The sequence below is a fragment of the Brienomyrus brachyistius genome, chromosome 17 (assembly GCF_023856365.1).
Source record: "Brienomyrus brachyistius isolate T26 chromosome 17, BBRACH_0.4, whole genome shotgun sequence".
Classification (NCBI taxonomy): domain Eukaryota; kingdom Metazoa; phylum Chordata; class Actinopteri; order Osteoglossiformes; family Mormyridae; genus Brienomyrus; species Brienomyrus brachyistius.
In genome coordinates this window covers 21,012,531-21,036,744 of record NC_064549.1, presented here as the reverse complement: position 1 = coordinate 21,036,744, position 24,214 = coordinate 21,012,531, and the positions used below count along the sequence as shown (strand labels likewise).

The window sequence follows — 24,214 nt, the reverse complement described above, 5'->3', positions numbered from 1 at the left end:
CATGTATTTTCAGAACTGGCTTCTCTGACGTTTGTGTCAGCCTTCTCTCCAGAGTCGGTATTTAATCCTCTCTCACTTAGTACTGAATCTGATTCAGCACAAGGTTCAGCAGCATTAAATACTGCATCTGAAGAGAGGGTGTAATAGGTGGCTTTCCCATTAACCAACTTCATGCAGTGAACATTTGCAATGCCAGGAACTGGGGGAGCATTTGTAAATACCTCTTCTATCCCCAGTTCACTGTTGATCCCATCAATGTCGGAGGTCTTCATTTCAATGACTTGGACATTGCTTGCCCTGGCTGCCTCAGTGAAGGTAGAAGCATTTGTGACAATAGCTTTTGTATTTCTCACTGCATTCCATACCACCCGTTTCACTGCCCCACCAATGCCATCGACAGGGCCCTTCCCATGTGATGTAGCAAAGAAAATCCAGTGTTTTTTAAATAAATTTATCTGTGTTTAAGATAAGTTTAAGATAAGATAAAAACACACAGCCTTATTCTGCAGGCAGTAACAGAATGCATCACTCTGTATTCATGTTCATGTAGATAATGGATGTGTAGTCATACTTAGAGACCTCAATAACAGGCCTTTGTTTACCTTAATTTTCTTTTCTTTAGTATTAAGTAAGTCTATATAGTTTTCAGTATTTAAAACTTAAAAGTATACTGTAAAAAATTCCTTAAACATACCTGAAATTCAAGATGAAGTCGGGTTTAATTTCTTTTACTTTTGTTTATGAGGTGTGGCTTCAGAACAAACAGGAAGCGAGATGAATTGTGGGTAAAAGAAAGTGCTTCCATCTGTAGTTTATCTTAGAAACTACTATAAAGCTATTATGATTGAAACAATTAAAGAAATCAGTATGTAGTGCAGTTGAAACATTGTGACTCGCGTTACATGTGACTCGCGTTACAGATATTCAATGCCCAGTAACTTATCTAAGAGGGGACACCAGGCCTGCTGCTGGTTTTCCCATAACCAGTAAGGGCTAGGGATGCAGATATATCACTGTCAGTTTGCTACTAGCATAGGCTTCTTTTTTGTGAGAAAACTTGTACTTTTTTGTGACTCGCGTTACAGAATCTTTTACACTCAGTGAAGAAGACTGCCAAACAGAAAGTACATGTTAGAACAAACTTTTACCTCAGAAAATATTAAGAACAAGACCCACATAAAATGTCATCACAGTGAAAGTTTGAGATTTCTTCAAAAATAGGGCTGCAGAGAATAGCATAAAATCCTATCTAAAGTGGTGAAAAAATTAATGAAAACAGTTGCAATATTCAAACGATGAAATTTTCATGAAGAAAACGTGTAACCACCAGAGGTCTTTTGTTTCCTGAAAAAATACCTTATTTTCTATCAAAAATACTGAAAATGCAAGTGCAACACAGTTAGAAAAATTTTGCCTAATTTTCCCAATCAGCATGGAAATGCCCTTGGGGCATTTTTACCACTTTTCCTTACAAAGGGAAGCCCGGTCCTGACCTCGAGGTGTCAGCCTCTCAGTCGAACTCGGCCAACTTCGAAAAAGGAACTCCCCTCGCAGTGTCTTTTATTGAGGTACACAAACAGGATATGCAACTGACATTGAACATTGTTTGTCACCATATATGGGGTGGAAATATTCAAGCGACAGTTCTTGAGACGTGTTATTGCTCAATTAAGATCAAGCTGCGGCAGGGTGTTGTTTCCAAGCGTCTAGCAAAATGATAATAAAAAAAGTACATATTTCTCTAACAAGATACTCCAATGATTTTCTCACCTGTCATCACTATCTGTTGTAGGGACTTGCGATCTGAGGCGACATAGTTCCCAAAGCAGACTGTGATGCAGCTGCTCAGGGTGCTTTCAACAGTTCCCCAATAGAGTGTGAGGATGGGAGATGGGCTTTTCTGAGCTTCCGTGGAGAGTAGAGGTGCTGCTGTGCTTTCCTTACTATGGAGCTGATGTTGAAGGACCTGGTGAGATTCTCCGCCAGATGGACAACAAGGAATCTGGTACTCTCTACGATCTCCACAGATGAGCCATCGATGTGCAGCAGAGAGTGGTCACTCTGTGCTTTGTGTTCTTCTAAAGTCAACAACCATTTCTTTGGTCAACATTCAGAGACAGGTTGTTGGCTCTGCAGCAGTCCGATAGTCATCACACTTCCTCTTTGTATGCTGAGTCACCGTTTTTATTGACGAGACCCACAGTCTTGTCATCAGCCTGATGTTGATGATGTGATTCGAAATGTGCATTGCTGCTCAGTTGTGAGTCATCGGAGTTAACAGCAGTGGGCTGAGCATAAAGTCCTGGGTTCCTGCTACAGCGTCTGCGCAGCCGCCTTCGTCGCCCGTAGCTCCTGCGCAGCCCGAGCAGCCACCTCCGCTGCCCCCTGCGGCCCTAGAGCCCGAGGCGCTCCCTCTGCCTCAAATGACTGTGCCCCCTGGGGCTCTTGTTCCTGGCCCCACTCCTGTCCCTGACCCAGCTCCAGACTTTCCTGCCCTAGTCCCCGAGGAGGTCCCGGACAGTCCGACCACCGTGTGTGCCACGCCCCCTGATTATCCACGCGTGCTTCCCTGATCGTACCCAGCTGTGTCCGATTATTTTCAATCAGTCCTGTCTATTTGAGTCCATGTCTTACTAGAGTTCAGTGTCCGTCATTGAAGTCCGTCTGCGTGAGATGTTTCCTGCACCCCGTGTTCCTAATAAATCCCCGTATTTCCCCGTATCCTGCCTGCCTTGCCTGTTTCCTGCCCGTCCGCCGCTCCCGTTAAACGGCGATCGTGACACAAGGCACACGCACATCAACAAGTACCAATGCAGCAAATACAGATGAACAATTTAGGAGGAATACTAGTCAAAGGAAGGAAGAAAAGCAGCCCACCCTATCTCATGGTCACGGACACAAACATCAGGGAGTGTTATGAAGAAGACACCACACTTAGCACCATTGGTTTTACGCAGTGAATTACACCAGAGAGAGTTTTTACATTCTAGCTGTGTTACATAACATTCCTCAGCCTTCAGGTTTTTTCCACACAATGCAGGACACGCAGGGGTGCCAAACAAAACGGCGGAACTGCAGTGTAGCCAATTATTTGTTTCAGTAGTTTTTAAGAAAACTAGAACATAAAATGTTTGTTTTACTTAGGTAAAAGTCCAGTTGAAACAGACTTTATTTTTAAAAAGTTAGATTGGCTTTAAGTGATGAAACATGTTACTTGTGTTAATATTGCTTAATGAAGTGTAGGTGACATAGAAGCATGCAGTTTGATGTTTGGGGGCTGTAGTTTTTAATGGGACTATTTGAATATGGAGTACTAGTGTTGTACTTTTTAAGGGTACAGCACATGAAAAAAATACAGAGTATTAAAAGTGCCTCTCTTTAAAGGAACCGAGTTATCTTAGTGTATTTTACATCACATACACTCTCGGTCCGCTGGGGGAGTCCATCCCGCTGTAGTTGGAGAATGCTGCCATCAGTCGCTCGGTGTAGCACTCGCAGGATTTACCAGGCTCCTGTTTAAACTGATGCATCATGCCCCAGTCCATGCGCAGGAGGACCAGTCTCTGAAGGGCTGTCGCATGGTGAGGTCTGTTCTGCCTGGGATCCAGCAGGTCACTGGCAACTCCTTCATCTACAGTGTCAGATGAGCAAACCTCATCTCCCCCTTGAGGATTTGGACAAACCAACATAGGGGCAAGAATTTCTGCTACCTCGTCCTGCTGCCTGAGTGTTTCGCCACGGCACTTCATCACCGAGAAGGAGGTAGAGTCGGGTGCTGAATGGTTATGATCCTCGTCTGCAGGGGGGAGAGGGGAAGGGGCAGGGGAACCACTTGCTACTCCTCCCTCGGCGGCATAAGGAGGAAGCTGCTGTTTGGGCAGCAATGCTTGGGCAGGAGCCACACAGTTTATTTCTGGGTATCTAATTAGCGGACACCATTAGGTCCCTTCAGGGGCTCCACAGACAAACTCATTGACATAATAGAATTGTCACAGAAAAATTCTTTGTCACATTCTCAGTCGACATAGACTGTGTGCTGTTTACATATTTTTGGCACAAACGAAATCTCATATGCATATTGACATATCTTTGGCACAAGTGGACCTCCATCACTTTAAAGAGGGTAAACTCTGGTCAGGAAATTTACGACGTCAGAATAAACTGATTTTTAACAGAAGTAACTGACATGCCCTAATAAGGAAATGCATACAATCAGAATACAATATCTGTGGTTTTTAACAGTGGTAACAATCTGATAATGAAAGGAATCAGATCAACATTTCTATAGCATGTAACAGAGCTTGCTCCCCTCCAGAACTCATTGTTCCAGTAGTTATCTGAAATCATCTGCAGGAGCTATTCTTTTATTTGTATATTAAGCGTAATTATTCATGAATATTATTGATGATGTTTATTTGTTCAATGTTTTTATTTATTCGTATGTCGGTTTGCTGTGATCGGCCGGCTTTGGGCGCCGTGCCGCTCTGTCTGCAGGGGTCGTCTCCACCGTGGTTCCAGACTCGCCACACAAGCTCTTTGTCGGAGGCCTGCCCAACTATCTCAGTGACGATCAGGTACCCCGCCCTCAGTCTCTGTCGCCGGGGAGCCGACCCACAACCCTCCTGTGTTTCTGTCCCACTGCTGCACGTGGAACTCAAGCAGGCATGCACACACACGCACACGCACGCACGCACGCACGCGCACGCACATACATACATAAAATAAACACTCGTCTCTGTGTAACTGATTAGTAGGAAAAGAAAGCCTGTGAAAGTTACCTCACCGCTTAAAATTCATTACAAGATACTGGGGGGTCAAATGTCAGCATCATGTTTAAAGCTAGCTGCTGAAAATAGCCGCACATTTGAGTTTTTTTTTTTTTTTTTTTAAAGATATTCATGGGATTTATTAAACATTTATTAGACATGTAGGTAATGAGTTGACAGTTACATTACGCTCATTGTTTATCCAGCTGTAAATTATGAAGATATTGAGACCCCGCTAATGTAAAAGGTACGTTTCCCAAAACCTCATGTTATCGACTTGCATAGTTGGAACCATTCAGTTGTTATCTAATGTTGTTAGCAAATAACCTTATTAGCAACAAAGGCTTTGGGAAACGTGCCTTACAGCTCGTTACAGATTCCGCGGCCCGTCGATGGCGTGGAGGTGCCTGGCTGTGGCAAGGTGGGACCCGTACTCTCCTGTACCAGTGGCAAAAAGAAGACCTCTGTAGGCACTAAACACAGGCTCATGGGAGCATTTCTTGCACAAAAGTGTTTTGAAAACGGAATAATTTTTTGTGTAAGAAAAACAATCTGATTGGTTCAGATAGACAGACAATCTGATTGGTTCAGATAGACGGACAATCTGATTGGCTCAGATAGACGGACAATCTGATTGGCTCAGATAGACGACGGACAATCTGATTGGCTCAGATAGACGACGGACAATCTGATTGGCTCAGATAGACGACGGACAATCTGATTGGCTCAGATAGACGACGGACAATCTGATTGGCTCAGATAGACGACGGACAATCTGATTGGCTCAGATAGACGACGGACAATCTGATTGGCTCAGATAGACGACGGACAATCTGATTGGCTCAGATAGACGACGGACAATCTGATTGGCTCAGATAGACGACGGACAATCTGATTGGCTCAGATAGACGACGGACAATCTGATTGGCTCAGATAGACGACGGACAATCTGATTGGCTCAGATAGACGACGGACAATCTGATTGGCTCAGATAGACGACGGACAATCTGATTGGCTCAGATAGACGACGGACAATCTGATTGGCTCAGATAGACGACGGACAATCTGATTGGCTCAGATAGACGACGGACAATCTGATTGGCTCAGATAGACGACGGACAATCTGATTGGCTCAGATAGACGACGGACAATCTGATTGGCTCAGATAGACGACGGACAATCTGATTGGCTCAGATAGACGACGGACAATCTGATTGGCTCAGATAGACGACGGACAATCTGATTGGCTCAGATAGACGACGGACAATCTGATTGGCTCAGATAGACGACGGACAATCTGATTGGCTCAGATAGACGACGGACAACCTGGGTGACATGCCTTGCCTGCTCACCCAGTTTTAGTGCACCTTAGTTATCCATACTGACCATCTAGTCTCGATACACCCATAAATATATATACTGAACAAAAATATAAACGCAACACTCTTGTTTCTGCTCCCATTTTTCATGGCACATTCCAGGGTGGCCTTTTATTGTGGGCAGTATAAGGTACACCTGTGCACTACCCATGATGTCAGATCAGCATCTTGATGTGGCACACCTGTGAGGTGGGATGGATTATCTCAGCAAAGCAGAAGTGCTCACTATCACACATTTAGACTGATTTGTGAGAAATGTTTGAGAGAAATGGTAATATTGTGTATCTGGAATGAATTGTAGATCTTTAAGTCCATCTCATGAAAAATGGGAGCAAAAACAAAAGTGTTGCGTTTATATTTTTGTTCAGTGTATGTATATGTATACATATAGTTTTTTTTGTGTTTGTGAAAACGGGTCTTTAATCGGGGAAACGGAGCGGGTAGAGCAGGACGGAACGCAGGCATTGACAAACTACAATGACGGACAGGGCAAACAGGTAAGACCAGGACTTAAAATAGGTCATGACTAATCAAAGTAATCGGGCAAAGCAGGAGACGATCAGGGAAGCACACGTGGGTAATCAGGGGGCGTAGCACACACGAGGAGCGGACAAGCCGGGCATATATGTATATCTATATAAAACCTCATTAATGAGGGACAGGGAACAGAACGGACAGACAGAACTGGCACAGGGGAAGGAGCCAGGACAAGACTTGACATAAGACAGGAAAGGCAGAGAAACAGATCAGAAAGGGGGACACGGAGGGAACAGGCAGGACAAAAGGACCGGGAGTGAACGAAGGGAACATCGGGGAAAGAGGAGCAGAAGCCAGAGGGACGAGGGACAAAGAGAGGAGGGACAGAGACAGGAGGAACAAAGCGAGGGGGAGCAGAGGCAGGAGGGACAAAGACGGGAGGCCAGGGAGAGAAGGAGGGGGAACCAAGAGGAGCCCGAGGGAGACCCAGCGGGCGACGGGAGGCAGCCGGAAGGGCTGCAGGCGGCCGGGAGGCCGGAGCCGGAGGGGCCGAGGAGACGGGGTGAGGGACAGACGCAGGGACGAAGGAGGGAGTCGGAGGGGAGACCAGGGAAGGGGACGAAGGAGCTGGAAGGGACCCTGGCGAGGGCGCAGCAGACGGCGACGCCAGAGCGGGAGGACCAGCAGGCGAATGAGGAGCCGCCGTCGGGGGGCCCGCAGGCAACCGATAAGACGCCGGAGGAGGGACCGAGGCAGGGCGACGAGGCCGCGGAGGGGGACCCGCAGACGACAGCCGACCCGGAGGGCCAGGACCCGCAGGCGCCGACCAAGCCCTAGCGCCGGCGAGGGAGGGCGAGCCAGGGGGCTGGGCGGGTGGGACCCCAGCCGTGCGTCTGTGTCCTCTCCCCTTATGGGACACAGACATAAGGACCCGTGGCCGGGGTCGGGCTCGTCGGGGTGAGGGTACCAGAGTCACAGGGGGAGAAGGGACTGGAGTGGGGCCAGGGACTGGAGCTGCAGGCTGCAGAGGGGGCGCCTGCCCGGGAGCTGCAGGCAGGGAAAGCGCCTCGGACGTGGGCGCGGTAGCTGCAGGCAGCGGAGACGGCTGCTCGGGCTCTGGGGCCGCAGGGGGCACTTATTTTATTATATAAAATAAGTGTCACACAACCGGGGTGACATGCCTTGCCTGCTTGTGGGATGAGGAAGACTCAGGGACTGGAAATGGGATTAAAACTGAAGATGTGCTCATTCCTTTGTGTATTTATAAATTTTCCTTCCGTCAGACATGAGGAGTTTGCTGCTATATTTGGCACTAATAGAGATTCTGATGCTGCTATTTTTATTGTCTATTAGTTTGTTATTATTTACAAGTTCTGTTGTGTTTTTGCATTTTTCTCTTCTGGTTAATTAACTGCTGTCTGATTGCTGTGAAGTATGAGTGTGGTGAGTAAGACTCAGGGACTGGAAGTGGGATTACAACTGAAGATAACATGCTTATTCCTTTTTGTATTGTTTACAAATTTCCTTCCGTCAAACATGAGGAGTTTGCTGCTATATTGTGCACTAACAGAGATTCTGATGCTGCTATTTTTATTGTTTATAAATGTGTTATTGTTTCCAAGTTGAGTATTCAATAAATGCTAAATTGAGAAATTTTGTGTATCGTTTGTTATTATTAGTGTGATATTTTACCATGCAAATAGAGGGGAAAACGTCCAATTATCGGCCAAAAAAAATCAGCAGCATATATCGGCCATCGCCTGACCCTGACTCCTAAATATCGGCATCGGCTATTGAAAAACCCATATCGGTCGACCTCTAGTAACAGTACATTCTGTCCAATTCATCCATCGAGTTAAGTCACACACCCACTTGAGGGGGCACTCCGGCAGACGTGAGGATGGGGATGTTCTTTCCGCTATAACATCCACTGCAGAAGTACATCTCGCTCCTGTTCACAGGGCTTACTTCAATGATGAAGCAGGGCTGGTTGTCTGGACAAGTGAAGTTGTCCTGCTGCTGGGTCTCGGTGCCGTTTTTCCACCTAAGCTTGAAGGTGGAAATGTGTTCCAACTTGGTCCCTGGGACTGCAGCATAGCCAAACATCGCGAGCAGCGTCGGCCACACCCACCACCAGAACCATCACACCGTCCTATACACATAAAGAAGAACTAAAACATAGAGTGTTGTGACAATCTATGCGTTAATGTTTGGCAGCATAGGTGATTCGTTAAAATTATACCGAAGAATGGAAAATGTGATATTTAGAATATTTTTTGCCATTTAGTAGCTAATTTAAGCACTTACCCAATGCCTCAATTTGTTTTAGGTCAGTAATGTCTGAGCCAAAAGAATGAATGTATGAATTTAATACAATTCACCCACTCCCACCCACACACAAATCTGAAATTCAATTTATTAAGACACTTCTTAAACATTAGTGCATTAACAAAAAAGGAAAATCTTAAGAGATTCAGTAGGATTTTCTATGTTAGACTTAAGTTAATAGTTCAATAGTTTTTATATATTTCAGTATACCAATTTGACTTTAATGTTGAAACAGATGCTAAAACATGGAATAATTTCATAACTAGAGAAACATGTTATTCACAAACACTAGCAAAGGTAGCTTATAGTTAAACTTACTTAAGTCAGCAAGTCAGGCTACAGTGTGTAAGAATTGTCGTAAACGATAATTTGTCTCAGTCTTACATGACAGAATAAGTAAACAGAAAATATAAAATGGCTGAAACAGCATCATTAACGCCAGCTACAGTAGAGGCGCAGAAAAGGTGTCATGACTGAAGTATTCCCAAACTTTGGAAGACCGCATGCGAGCCTTTTTTGCCGCGTGTTTCTCCAGAGGCTCCGGAGCTCCGCTGGTTGACGCAGCCAAGTTGGCTCATGTGCAGGGGGACAAGCGGCAAATTTCTTTTTTGCAGGGTGGTAGGTGATGTCTCATTAATATTTCTGAGAGAAGTGCTACATGATTGGCCAGTGCATGCCTTACAAAATGGTGCGGCACTGCATCCAAGCCTGCGGCACTCAGAGTCACAAATACAGTGGAAACCATTTGTAGTAATTACGTCTGTCTGGCTGATTTCCAACTAATTGATATTTGTATATTTATTACATGAATATAAGGTAATATAAGGTAATAGAAGAGGTATTTAATGGTTTTCCGTCTGAGGAATTTGCAAAAAACTGCAGTGCATGATGGGTCGGATCTAAAGGCTGCCTAACGTCCTCATCTGTAGGACGACTTACATCAAGACTAGGAAGGTGCATAATGTTCATGCCTGGTTGCGTTTGTTGGTCCAGAAAGTAATTCAATTTCGCCATGTAGGTTACGTTCTTAAAAACTGCTTGGAATATAGCCCGATTATATGCTGTGGGCCTTTTAATTTCTTTGTTTACCAGGTAGGCTACCTTCTTTAAACTGCGTTTTGTTAGACTACATATTTAGGGAGGTCTTTATAAATTTATTGTAGTCTTTATAAATATGTACATAGTTTAGCCTAACCCAGCCACTTAAGGGAGCAAGCCAGCTCAACTAGGTGTCGGTCCCAAGCCCGGATTAATGGGGAGGGTTGGCGTCAAGAAATAAAGAGACTGTATCTTCACTGCATGACTGATGTCAAAATGTGTGAAATATGTGGTTGTATAAATAAATTCATTAAAGTAGGTTAATGATTCTGTGCTGTCTAAATTGTATAGAAAATTTCTACATATAGCCAAACAAATCTCCTCCTGTTTGAAAAGGCATAGAAAAAGCAATTTAGCCACTAAAACTTTACAGTTTTTGTGAGGGACAGTCGAATTCTCTCGTTAAGTTTTTTGTGATCCTGCACCTACACTTTGCCGGCCCCAGGAGGATGGGCTCCCCCTTTGAGTTTGGTCCCTCCCAAGGTTTCTTCCTTCTTGGGAGTTTTTCCATGCTATCGGCGCCTATGGCTTACTCACTGGGGGCTTTGGGTGGGCATGATATAAAGCAAAGCATTTTCCCTTCCAGTTTCCTCCTCTGGTCCACATTGCAGGACCATCAGCCATCAGAAACAGCCCAGACAGTCTCCTTCAGCTTCTTTAGTGTCCTTGGAAGCCAAGGCAGTTTTAGATCTGAGAGGAGGTTTATCAGAAGGACACATATTACGTCGTTTGTCCTGAAATGTAACATGGGGAGGAAAAGTTAAGCGGTTTAGTCAGATTGGAGTCGTTTATTCAGCAGTGGCAGCGCCAGTGACTTAATGCTACAGGTGCTATAGGGGAGTGAGATTATTTAGAGCGGGTGCTTTAGCTTTTCAGCTTATGTAGATGCTGTATAGAAGCACACAGCACGATAAGCTACAGCATGGATAAAATATGATAAAATATGAAATTCTAACGTCTAGCTCACAGAGCCTCTATGTGTACTTTGAAGAAAAAATACACTACAAGTATGCTATAAAAACCGCAAAAATGTCTTACACAATATACAGATTTTACAGATAGTTAAAGAAAAAATGAAACCAATATTTTGGGGGTGCTGTGGGGGTACTATGGTCATTGGAGGAGGAGCTAGAGCCCCCCCCCCAAGCTTTTCCCTGGTGCTGCCACTGTTGTTCAGATTAAAAGTAACCTTGTCATTAATAAACAGTACTCTGATCAAATTTTTGCATGTACAAACACAATCAAAGTTTAACCACATGTTTAGACACAATTCACACACCTGTTACATTTCCATAATGCTAAGACTCTCTACACTTACTTCATCCACTTTCTTGTTTGGTACACAGTCAATTGATGGATGTGTAAGATTATTACCAGACCGTCTGCTGCAAACTCTACAGTTAATGAATGGCTGCAAAAACACACAGACACACAAAAACAGTATTTAAAGAGTGGTGGGCAATAAATACAGTGAGAGAAGGTGTAGTAAAGATATATCTAAAGATTTAAGGCAGAGCTGCTGGACTGCAGGGTTTAATGACACAGAACAATTTTAGAGGAAAGAGCTTCCAAAGCAGGGTCACCTTAAGGCTATATTATACAAAGCAAGTTCATCTAAAAGTATGAACAACAAATCCCGTTTAACTGAACACTGCTCTGTATTAAAATACTGTCCTCCGATCAAGCTAAGTGGTCCTGTAGTTCACTATTTAAAGAGGTAAATTTAAAGGGTAATTCACACTGCGCATCTACCCTGCTCTGACCAGATTTAATTGCCCTTTCACCACAAAACACCACACTGCCATTTAAGGCTGATTTCAACTGCCTGGTAATCCAGCCTTTAAGCCTGTAAACCTACTAAAATTTGAGAATAAGGTGATGGAACTGGCTGTTTGAGGCCACCTATCTATTTGTTACTTTATTGTTGGCTAACTTTCCTCCGCAGGGCATCAAAAAAGTTAACATGAACCTAAATTAATTTGCTAACTGATATGTCCAATGCTCACAGTCACAGTGACTCTTTACTTACCCTCTTGTCCATGAAAATACAGTCAGCCCGATGGTCTGTTGCAGTTGACTTTGGACATTTTGTTGCTCTCAAGAGAATCTCAATGTCAATGTATTCACTGCTGATCTAAATCACATAAACACGTTATATACAAAATTGCCTACAACTGTTTTAAAGGCAATATAACAAACAATAATCACCCAAAAAATGGCAAACTGTCACAGACTTGACTGCAGCAGATTCAGAGAGAAACTGTGAGAAGGTAAAATTGACCAGGGCTGAGATATACAACCATCACTTTCATTGTGAAGAGACATTAAGCATCATATGCATTGAAATTAAAACATCAAAATCAATGTGATTCTCATTAGTTCAGCTTGCAGATGATGAAAGTTTCACACTTTTGTAAACACTTTCTCAGCAGTTACCTTCGGACGGCCCTGGATGTTATAGAAATTCATGTGCTGACGGGTTCCTTGATGAGCATTTTCGACTGCGAGTTTAATGGCCGTCTTGTAGAGTGCAGGGAGACTGTGGTAATCTTGCTGGGCCTCTGTGGAGATAAGCAGAGCTCCATAAGCCAAAACCAGAACCAGCAGGCAGGTCATCTTCCTCTCAGCTTTGAAGGGAGAAGCAGGACTGAGGACACTGATCTGTGGTCCCCTTATCCAGCACGTCCAGGGGCGTGTCCTTCACCCGAAACAAACAGACCTTTGAACAACATTGGAAAACTCTTCAGGATGAATCGAGGCAGGTGGTCAAGTGGGTTTATTGTTATTTCAGCAATATACACAGTACACAGTGAAAGGAAACATTGTTCCTCCTGGACCACGGTGCAAGACAAAGAAGAAAAACAGAAACAACACAAGATGACACAAGTGCGGGCAAGATAGAACTATACAGAGTGAAAGGAGCACAAACAGAGGGAGAAAGTGCAAGATAAACACAAGAGCAACAATACAATACTACAGGACAAGACAGCGCAGTCAAGAACACAGAGTGCAGCCAGAGCTAACCTGAATAGGGGCATCAAGGTTGCCAGGCAGGCAGAGAAACAGAAAATAGAGGTCTACTTCACATACAACAACCCACAGTGGGTGTGGCAGGGAATACAACACATTACAAACTTCAAAGGCAACAACACCGTCACTGTTAACAGCAACGCCCTTTTAGCAAAGGAGCTAAACAGCTTCTTTGCTCGTCTGGAGGAACACAGAGCAGACATAGCCACACTGCCCCCTCCCCCAATCTCCAGCACTCACAGACTCCCTCTGCAGGAACACCACGCGAGAAGGCACATTGCATCTCTAGGTGTGTGGAGTTTAAGACAAGGCAAGTGATGCTACGATAACATAATTCCTTGGTAAGACCCCACCTAGAATATTGTGTGCGGGTTTGGTTACCATACCTTAAGAAGGACATTGCTGCCTTGGAAAAGGTGCAACGTAGGGCAACGAGAATGATTCCTGGTCTTAGAGGAATGTCTAATGAGGAGAGGTTAGCTGAGCTGAATCTGTTTAGCCTCGAGCAAAGGAGACTAAGGGGGGACATAATCCAGGTGTTTAAGATTCTAACAGGTCTGGATGCTTTTCAGCCAAATGACTATTTCAATGTTAGTTTAAATACCAGAACTCGTGGCCATAAGTGGAAATTAGCTGGAGAACATTTTAAAACGAATTTGATGAAGCATTTCTGTACACAGCGTGTAGTTAGAGTATGGAATAGTCTTCCTGTTATTGTAACACAAGCTAAAACCCTGGGTTCTTTTAAATCAGAGCTAGATAAGATTTTTTGCAAAATTGCTTGCATTGCAGAACAGTATTTTCCCTTTTAAGGTTACTCATTTTAAATCTGGTCATTGCATTTTCATGATTACATTGTTTGTGTCCACTCCGTTATTTCGTGTTTATTGTTTGTTAGGTGTAATGTCTGTCTTATGTTAGTTATAGGAATAAATGCATGTCTTTTACACAACTTCAGCCTCTGTTCATTGAGTGCTCACAAGAATCCCTGCCTGTGCGATCTACGCTCTGAAACCTCAAATTCGCCTGAAATATCGCGAGACTCTCTCTCGTTGGCCGTGAGGGGAGCTTCGCTACCGATCGTTTACATTACCTGGTGACGCAGCTTGTTGTATGAGCCTTCTATTCTAACCCAGGTTATTACGCGATACTGGTTATTAATGAGTTCCATTTAAGTCACACATTAACAGACTCACAGTGTTTCGCAATTGAGTTTGGAGGAGCCGACCATTCGGCATAACAATTGGTTAATAATCACAAGGCAGAAGGTTTAAACTTATTCTGAGCACACAATTTAAATTTTTTATGACCGAACGTGCAGTGAAGAAGCGCTACTGTGAACTGGTTGCCAAAGTCGCACTCATGGCAATCTGAAGGCATTTAAGCGGGATCATAAGGGCTTATTATAGTTATTTTTATTTCTATTATTAGTAGTTATATTATTTTGTTTTATTTTCGGTTATTTCATTGTAGTTCTTTCGTATTAAACTGCAGTGAACCTTAACCATATGTCTGACGAAATTCTCAGATGTAGCGCTTTGTTTCCAGGTTCGATTCGGAGTTTCTCCGTTTCTATATATCCTGGGAGAGATCTCTCTATTAGCAAACGGGAATACTTGTTACGAGGTTCTAACCTAAATTATGTTGCGCTTGGACATAAGACCGATAGCTTAGTTACCTATCAGGATCATACTCGTATGTGTGTGCCTGCTGTAGACAAAGCAAGTTTAACACAACTTTGCGCTGTGAGTGTGTCATTTAGAAATTGGGAGTCTCCTGTGCTTGAGACCCACCGTGGTTAAGCACCATTTGCGACAAATTATAGTGCACTCACAATTTAAATCCGTCGCCGTAACGCGAGCGCCGTCTCGCTTCAGTAATTGTTTTAAGGGGGTTTATACTGTGCAAGGCACAGAAGAAGGCCGCAAGCGGCATGCGCATGCATTAAATGTGTGTGTCACTCATCTTGCGTCGGCAACCGTTTGGTTACCTCTAGTGGTCAGGCATAGAACTTCCACTCCATTTCGAAATTGCGCCTCCAGTGGCCAGGCATAGAACTACCACTCCATTTCGATATTGCGCCCCCGGTGGTCAGGCATAGAACTACCACTCCATTTCGATATTGCGCCCCCGGTGGTCAGGCATAGAACTACCACTCCATTTCGATATTGCGCCCCCGGTGGTCAGGCATAGAACTACCACTCCATTTCGATATTGCGCCCCCGGTGGTCAGGCATAGAACTACCACTCCATTTCGAAATTGCGCCTCTAGTGGTCAGGCATAGAACTAACACTCCATTTCGAAATCGCGCCTCTAGTGGTCAGGCATAGAACTACCACTCCATTTCGATATTGCGCCCCCGGTGGTCAGGCATAGAACTACCACTCCATTTCGATATTGCGCCCCTAGTGGTCAGGCATAGAACTACCACTCCAGTTCGAAATTGCGCCTCTAGTGGTCAGGCATAGAACTACCACTCCATTTCGAAATCGCGCCTCCAGTGGTCAGGCATAGAACTACGACCCCATTTCGATATTGCTCCCCTGATGGTCAGGCATAGAACTACCACTCCATTTTGAAATTGCGCTTCTAGTGGCAAGCCATAGCAGTGCCACTCCATTGAAATTGCACCTCTAGTGGTCCGCCATAGTAGGTTAACAACATCTGAGTTGGGTCTCTGGTGGTCAACTGCGGTGATACAACACGCATAATTGGACACACAGGTTCTTGCCTGAAAGCAGGAATTAACTTCATGGACTAAATCAATTTGATCACAATACATTAACATCCAATTAGGTTATTGTTGCATAACTAATTTATGTTTACAATTGAAGAAGAAACACAATTCATTTGGTTTGATTTCTGTTTAACCTTTTTGATTTATTTTAGGTTTTATTTCACCTTATGCTTTCATTCATTCCCTCTCCCCCAACAAGGGGACTTGCATAGAAGTTCAACCACTATTAACAACAGTAAACCAGTTACGTACACAATCCCATCAGGAAGTCGTTTGGATGTGATCAGTTGAGCCCTTCGGGTGTTGGGTGCTTACCATTCGCTCTCTGCTGGTTGAGCTTGTCTGTGGCTCTGCTGTCACTGCTTGCGATCGTACAGTTTGTCAAAACCGAAGGGGAGTTCTCAGCAATTGGACGCCCAAAAGCGTGTCAGCTCGGCTACACCCACTGACTCATTACGGGCAAGGCTCACAGGTACCTCAGGCGGTCATTACAACTTTTGAGCAGGACCTCGTTTAGGGTGAGTTCTGAGAACGGCCCTAGCTTGGACTCTCACTAGGGTGGGTGATACCTGAAGGCAATTTTGCCAGCCGATAAGCTGAGCTCCACCTTGGTTGTCTCAGTTGTGCATACAGAACACGCCCTTCCAAGTTAACATTGCTGGGAATCGGGGGAGTGGAAGCCGGACTCAGGCTTGCTTAGCTGGGAGAATGATTCCTGGTCTTAGAGGAATGTCTAATGAGGAGAGGTTAGCTGAGCTGAATCTGTTTAGCCTCGAGCAAAGGAGACTAAGGGGGGACATAATCCAGGTGTTAAATCTGGTCATTGCATTACATTTTTTTTGTGTCCACTCCTTTATTTCGTGTTTATTGTTTGTTAGGTGTAATGTCTGTCTTATGTTAGTTATATCCATCCATCCATTTTCCAAACTGCTTATCCTACTGGGTCGCGGGTGGTCCGGAGCCTATCCCGGAATGTGGAATGGGCACGAGGCAGGGAACAACCCAGGATGGGGGGCCAGCCCATCACAGGGCACACTCACACACCATTCGTGATTATATTATTGCACTATACTGTATAAATAAAAAGTAAACTTAATACCAGTTGTGGTAATAAAGTGCACAGAGAGGAAGAGAGAGTAGGGTTTCACATAAACTTATGTTCATTAGCATTTAGTATTCTGATGGCTTTGGGGGTAGAAGGTCTTATTAAATCTGGTTGTTCTGCAATGCATACTGCGGTAACGTTTACCAGAGAGCAGAAGTTCAAACATCTCATGTGCTGGGTGCGTGGGATCTTTTTAAAATATAATTATGCATATGTAGAACTAGGGATATGATCCTATTAAGTATGATAGTTCTGTCTCATTATTGCAGGATCGACATCCATAGTAACTGTGTTGATCTATCCATTTGTGTGCATGTGTGTGTGTGTGTGTGTGTGTGTGCGAGCGGGTATACCTATCCTACCCCATAACGTGATAAATACCTGTTTTTTTTCCCTTATGGGGACCACGAAACCGAAAACCAGGAAAACTCTATTTTATAAAAATCTGTGACTGCTATGGAAAAACTAAAAATGCAAAACCTCTTGTATTTTGCTGGGTTACTTATGGTTATGGTTAGGGCAGGGTGGGGGTTAAGCTTGTCATAGTTAGCGTTAGCATTTATCCCATAGAAGTGAATGAGCGGGCCCCATAAAGATAGGTATACCCTATGTGTGTGTGTGTGTCCCATATTGCCTGGGCTTCAGGATACCTCATAACCCGGAACTTCATCAGAAGTAGTTAGAAAATGGATGGATGGATGGATGGATGGATGGATGGACGGACAGATCAATAAAAGTACAGAACATCCATTTTACAAAGAACCGTCAACACTAAATGTTTGCACTGGTCATGTTCCTAGAAATTAAACTTCTTTTCTGAAAAGCAGCATGTTCATAAATTAGCTGTTGTTATTCCTTGTGGGAACAAATGCAGATGAAACTGTAAAACAGACTGCAGTGGCAAAACAGTTCTGGCTACCCGCCAGCCCTTCTGCCTGTGCTGCCCTGCCTGCCCGCCCTCCTGCCCATTACGTCCTGCCTGTGCCACCCTCCTGCCTGCCCTCCTGCCTGTGACGTCTTTCCTGTGTGCCCTGCTGCCAGTTATTCTGTATTTACATCCGGACTTAACTAATTGAACCATATAGATCAGGACTTTGTTAACCTGACTTCTGCCCTGTGGAGGATGGGCTCCCCCTTTCACTCTGGTTCCTCCAAAGGTTTCTTACTATGACTGAGTTTATCTTTGCCAATGTGGCTTTATAATTTTTCAGGCTTGATATTGCTCACTGGGACAATTGGGCAGGGACAAAGTAAAGTGCTTTGAGACTATGTAAGGCTGTGAAAATGCACTATACAAAATAAAGTGAATTGACTTGAGTAACGTGGCACAAAGCAACCCTTCTTTGCCACAGGAAATGTCTGGTGCAATTTCTTTTTTAATTGTACATGTCAATTGCATAATACCCTAAACTAATTCATTATTATTTCTATTATTATCATCATCATCGTCATCATCATCCTGATAAGTATTTCATTAGTATTCCATGGTATTTTGATTTTTCAGGAATCAGTGTGTGTACTGTATACTTTTTAATTTATTTGCACTATGTGTAGTGTCTCTGCAGCTGTACATACTTGCTGCATTAAGCACAAGAACTTCCCTCAGGCATCAGTATAGTTAATCAAATGTAATATTTCTTGCTTGTTTATTAAGTGGTTTTAGGTATTTTGTGTGTTCCACTTAATTTAGTGTAATTAGTCCTAGTTGACTCAGGTTTAGTTAGATTTTTCCTTCTGTTGTTCCTCTGCATCATGCTACTGTCATAAAATTTCAATGTCTTACCTAACTTAAGAGTTTTTTGCATTGTGTTTTGGAGAGAAAGAAATCATAACTTTTTTTCTTTAGATTCATCCACTGATTCTATCACCTATGACACATTCCCCCTGAATATTTGTTTGTTTGTTTATTTATGTATTTGCTTGGGAGGTGGAATTAACAAACATAAATAACTGAATGAATCAGGGTAGTGAAAAACATTTATAAACTTATCATTTTGGTATTGGTACGATCCTGTTCTGGTTAGTTAGCCGAGGGAGTAAATCATCCGGAGTTTCATCTCTCAATCTCCTCCTACACCCACTCAGCATCACAGTATGGACTCCCCAATGCAACTGATCTGCACGTATTTGTACTCTGGGAGGAAATTGAAGCCCCCATAGGAAAAACTCAAAGCCTACAGACATATGCACAAAACCAGGGGACATGCTCAGTTCTGCAGGTCTGGAAGTGTGAGAGAAGGCTATTTATTGAGTTTCCCCTCTGCCCCTGGTAAAGATGAAACATGCACAAGTCTACTTTTTAACCAACTGCTAAGTCATTAAACACACATATACTTACATGAAAGTCTGACTGATACTGGAGCTTCCAGTGCCCGTAAACCAGGTGCTGGGGTACTCCATTTCCTTCTTGATAATTAGCGCCATTGAAAAAAAACTGTGCCTTTCCTAATATTAATTGACTCTCAGACAAATGTACTACTTGAAGACCCTGCCACTATTCGCATTTTCCAGCAGGAGTCACAAATCTTCATTGCATTCAGTTTATTCTCAGATGAGCTCATGCATGTTTCTATGTGCATCTTTACACTTAAACAAATACAGCTGCCTAAACTCTGTTGTTATATTCCATATATATTTGTCGTGACTGGCCTTTTTTCTCAAATGATGGATTTCTGAAACTAAAACTGACAGTAATATCAAATATTTATATTGCCACATAATCGACACATGTTCTGATATGACATAGCATTCCCCTGGACCATAGTGCGACTTAGAGACGAGATATAACATGCCCTTCACAGTAAAACACTAGATAGGTGCAACACTTAATGTCAACGTTGTCAATGTCAATGTTGACTTAATGTCAACGTTAAATTCATGGATGCGCAAATTAAGTAACACAGTAACAGTACAAAAACGAGCAGAGCTGTGTATGGCATGACTATCTCGCGGCGGCGACAAAATATGCTTATCCTTCTAATTATTCAGAAGAAAATATATTTGCAAGCACAGCCGTTCACGGCTTCCGTACAAAAAGCTGTCACTACGCTACAGGAAGAATACACGGCCAATATAGGATTTACACAAGTCTGCTTCTTTTGTTTTTTTTAGTAACAACTTTCACAAAAATGAACAGCAATACTTCTAAAAGTGCAAATCTGTTGCCAAATTAAATAAACAAAGAAATTAATCATAAAAATATTCAATGTATATACAACTAACCATTTCCAATCAAAAAGTACATACAAATCTCCAGTACAAGTTATACAATGGAGCGCAGATAAAACTTTTAAATAGTAATTAACCAAACTATATAAAGAATACAAGTTTGAATACAGGTAATTTGTATAAATTTTACTGTGTTCAGACTGAAAAATCAGCACCAGCCTTACACACATTGCAGTTCTGCTTTTTTCTTCTTTTAGCATAATTATCCGTTTCACGTTCACGAGGCAGAAGATCCCTGCAAATGTGAAAATTCACAAGTAACAGGCACCATTAACCTCAAGCCATAACAGTCTGCTAGCCTGAACAATAGCAAACTCTATGTATTACCAATTATTACGCAGGTTGTCACTTTATCAAATCATGACTGTTACTAAGAAGTGGGAGTGAAACGCGTGTCACGAGATCTCGCGATATTACAACATGAGTTTCTCGTTGGAGCGAAAAGCGGTTTCACGAATGCGCTGCAAATTAGCTGCTGTGAATATGTTGGCATCTGACTAAATTACTATAGTAGATACCCCAGACACTTTTAAATCTTTTGTGTGGCAGCATTTCGGGTGCCCGGCGGAAAATATAAATGGCGAATGAAGGGGGGCTAGGTTGCGTGCTAAACTTTGTCACACTGAGAAAGGGGAACAAACTGGAACACAGGCAGGAAGAGAAGGGGGGCTCCAGCCCTCCTCGTTGTGTAAGTAAATTCCGGAAAGCAGAAGGTACATTGACAGGCTCGTGGTGACATTAAGCTTACGCTTGACCTGCGGGGACATAACAAGGGAGGGGGTCGCTGACGCTGCTAAATTGCAACATAACAAGATAAGATCAAAGGGAACGGGTGTGGGGACTAACGCCAGCAATGTCCAAACAATAGTTATATGTTACGTCAACTGGAAAGATACCAACAAGAACAGTAGACGCCCTAAACGGGGTATAAAAGTTAGACACAGACAACAGGGAGCTGAGCTTCCCTTGGTGTGTACTTTTGTGCATCTGAGAGTGGCTCCCGGATCGATCTGTACAACAAATAAAGAGAGCTGACTTACAACCATCCTTTGCCTCACGAATGCATCTTTTCCTCATCAACGGACTCGGTGGAGTCTAACTCCAACAATTTGGGGGCTCGTCCGGGATGAGGAGAAGGTTGTTTGGATTGGAACCAGAGACGAGGTCTTGGGGACGCAGAGAGCCACGGGCGCCCAGCAATTAGGTGAGCAGAGCCTGTTTTATCGAATTCTGCATATTGGCGATTGCTAAATAAAGTGGCTGGAAGTGTCTCAGGATCTGTCGACCAATATTGTGGCGAGGGCCTGTTGTGCGTAGCTCTGACGGCCTGTGAACAGAGGGTACGGGACCCCGTAGTAGAACCTATTGGCGGAGGATTTAAGTCCACTGTCGTGTCCTTGGTTTGGCAACCCACCTACTGCTGATGAGCAGTAGGACAGCTGGGATTGAGCGTCCCGGGAAATTCAGGACCCCCGAACAGCTAAATTGGTCGGAGGAGTAAGGTTCATCCTCCTTAAAACGGGTTGAAGTCCCGAGGTGAAAGTCCTCAAAGTATTGGGTTAAAGTCCCGAGATTAGAGTACTCAAAGCATCGGGCTAAAAAGTCCCGAGACGTGGGGTCCCAAGGTACCAAAAAGTGTACACAGCGCTATTTACTATTTCGCGTGTGTAAGTGCGTGTTTACTATTCACTATTCCAGTGTGAGTGGGTTTACCATTTACTATTTACTGTTTTGCGTGGTTCGGTGATTGTGTGTGAGTGTGGGTTTAGGTTTTGGTGGTGTTTGTTAGTGGGGCACTCAGAGACAACTAAGAGGTGTACTAAGTGTGGGTGGATAAATCCATCCCCTGAGGCACAGGGGTTGTTGGATCAGGAGAAGTGTAGGTCAGATAAGCTAAAACATGGATCACGAATTTGATAGAGAATTGGATGACGGGGGCTGGGGTCCACCAGTGCGCGGGCGGTGGAAGCCTCTGTGTGAACAGATACAGCTGTTAAAAATAGCAGTGGGAAAAACAGCTCAGGAAAAGGGCCGAGAGAGAGAGACGGCAGATGCGTGGAAGCGTATGGGGATTGCAGTGAAATGTGCAGGATACAAACCGGAGGATAGGCAATCATTAGGAGCACTTTTATGGCGTAAGGTAAAGGAGCATAGCGGCCTGAAAGACGAGGCAGGACGCGAGCTAGTGAAAGCGAGGGTGTTACAACGGGGAAAGTGGAGAAAAGAGGGAGAGAAACAGGAGCAGGAGAGGCGAGCGTGGGCATTACGACACAACTTTGCCCTTATTGGCTTAAGATTTTAGTTACATACATGACGTTTGTATATCTGCTATTTCTCCCGAGAAGCAGGTAAAGCAGTGGTAACTGCTTTTCAATTAATTTACTTGGTAAAATTAAATTTAAATAAATGATATGAATACTGTAATAGTACTCGTGAACTTTGTTTGTTTGTTGTTAGTTACTGTAATGTTGCGCTGCTTTATTTGTTTAATCGTCTTGTCTGTGAAGACATTCAAGTTAATCAAATAAGAACTGCACTGTACACTGTACATGACCATAAAAACTTTGAATCCTTGAAATAAATGTTTTTGATCTTTTCCTTGGCAGTTATCTTTTTACACAGGGCCTCTATGTACACAATAGTTATTTTTTTCACGACTAACAGTATGGATCAGGAGTTGGTTATTGTAAAAGAAGTAATGTGCATGCAGGTGATATTTGTATAGATTTATGTTCACCTCTAGGTGATAAGTTTGATAGTCATTTCTTTTACCGTTTGGTCTCTCGGTTGAACATAATAGTGGCGCGAGCAGCTCCACTTGGTTTTTTAAAAATACTCAGCCATGAACTTCTGGTGAACTCAGGTGAATCCCTTCCTTCAGTAGTAAACCTTGGTATTTTCAGCCGTTTACACATTGTCTCACTAAAAGGTTGATAATATATTTGTCCTTTTACATAATGATGAAATATACGCTAATAAAAGTGAATATTCATAGATTCATGACTAACATAAAGTAGCTAACAGAAACTTAGACTAACAAAAGGTGCAAATACATACTCAGTTGGTTCCATTGTGTTGATTACATTACAATGTTTACATTGTAATGATTATATCATGGATATTTGGCATACTTTTTATAAAATCATAATTCTTATATTCTACGTTAGATAGTGCTAAATAATATTCCATAGATGGATGGACTTTATTAATCCCTGTGGGGAAATTGTTTTTTATGTCTCCCTCAACTTACTCTTTGTGGAGTAAATTGTCCGCGAAGTGCAGCTGCCTGTTGGGGCGCCCAGGGAGCTGGGGGTTAAGGGCCTTGCTCAAGGACCCACAGACGTGCTGTGGCTGGGTTAGTTTCAACTGGTGACCTTCTCATTACAGGCACAAGGACTGACCCCTGCCCCCCAACTGTGTATGAGTAGCATTTATGCTGTTTCTTGAGTGTGAGCTAGTACATAAACCAGCTAGTGTTCACCACTGCAAAAATACTCTAGCTTTCATACACATTTTTTTATTTTCTTACATTGTCCGTTTTTGTTCATAGTCTGTAATATTCTGAATAACGACAATGTAGAGGAAAAACAGATTAAATTCTCCTTGTTTGTAATTTCCCCATGTAATCCACTGCCTTGTGGTAAGAGGTGGAAAAGTCGGACGCGTTGAATGATGAGGATACGATATTGAGTTTAGTTCTTGAGTGGATTTATTCATATGATATATTAACGCACAGTACTTTGAACTGGTTTGTTTGGCTCGAAAGGGTCGATATGCAGACACCATCACACACGGCAAATACGGTCAATGACTGTTTCACTTTGCACCTTCAGCCCTGAGCCGCGTAATCTCAGCACCTCTAATAACAACCATTGCTGCCCCCTACAGGTGGGAATACACTTACACAATAGTAAAGATCACTAAGGCAGGCAGTACCTCTCGTTTCAAGTATTACAATACTATCCATCCATCCATCCATCCATTTTCCAAACCGCTTATCCTACTGGGTCGCGGGGGGTCCGGAGCCTATCCCGGAAGCAATGGGCACGAGGCAGGGAACAACCC

The 24,214-nt window shown here is 43.4% G+C and overlaps 1 long non-coding RNA gene across 1 annotated transcript; it reads left to right on the top strand.

Moving 5' to 3' along the window:
• Positions 1 to 4,527: 4,527 nt before the first annotated feature.
• LOC125711337 (uncharacterized) lies at positions 4,528 to 5,485 on the top strand. The gene is made up of 3 exons (XR_007382997.1): positions 4,528 to 4,574; positions 4,973 to 5,013; positions 5,133 to 5,485. It is a non-coding gene; the product is annotated as an uncharacterized LOC125711337 (long non-coding RNA).
• The last annotated feature ends 18,729 nt before the right edge of the window (positions 5,486 to 24,214 follow it).